Source organism: Orycteropus afer, unplaced genomic scaffold (genome assembly GCF_000298275.1).
Source record: "Orycteropus afer afer isolate SDZICR_OR568_19922 unplaced genomic scaffold, OryAfe1.0 scaffold00007, whole genome shotgun sequence".
NCBI classification, from domain to species: Eukaryota; Metazoa; Chordata; class Mammalia; order Tubulidentata; family Orycteropodidae; genus Orycteropus; species Orycteropus afer.
In genome coordinates this window covers 9,352,730-9,353,286 of record NW_006921594.1, presented here as the reverse complement: position 1 = coordinate 9,353,286, position 557 = coordinate 9,352,730, and positions in this window count along the sequence as shown.

Below are 557 nucleotides of genomic sequence, written 5' to 3'. Positions count from 1 at the left end.
TTTGTTACAGCAAAAAAGGATATAAGTCAAGACCAGTATAAAGAAGAACAGAACAGGGCGAGGTCTAGGAGAGTTTTACCAAGAAGGAAGTCTATGGCATTTCCACATCCAGAGCCCTTACTGGGATATCATTACATAGGCATAATTGATTTCATCATGTCTTCCCCCTACCATCAGTGAGATCAGCTAATATCCAGCTATTATCAGCTAATAACTCTTTCTGGCCTAGCTGAACCTCATCTGACTCATTTCATTAGCAAAACTACTTCAATTGCTGGAGAAATTTCAAGATTTTAGAGGATATTTCTCAGAAACCAAGGGTCAAGATAAATTTTAGGGTAAAGGTAATTTCTTTGTTGTGGTTGTCAGTAGGTGCAACTGAGTCGGATACAACACATAGTGACTGTGGTAGTTTTGTTTGTGTGTCAACTTGGCTGGGCCTGGTTGAGTGGCTGGGCAGCTGGAGGTAGTTATACCCCATGATGAGACTGGCAATCAACTCCATGGTGGGATCTACCTCAAGCAGCTCAGTAGCTGCCTTTGGGACATGGTCTGCT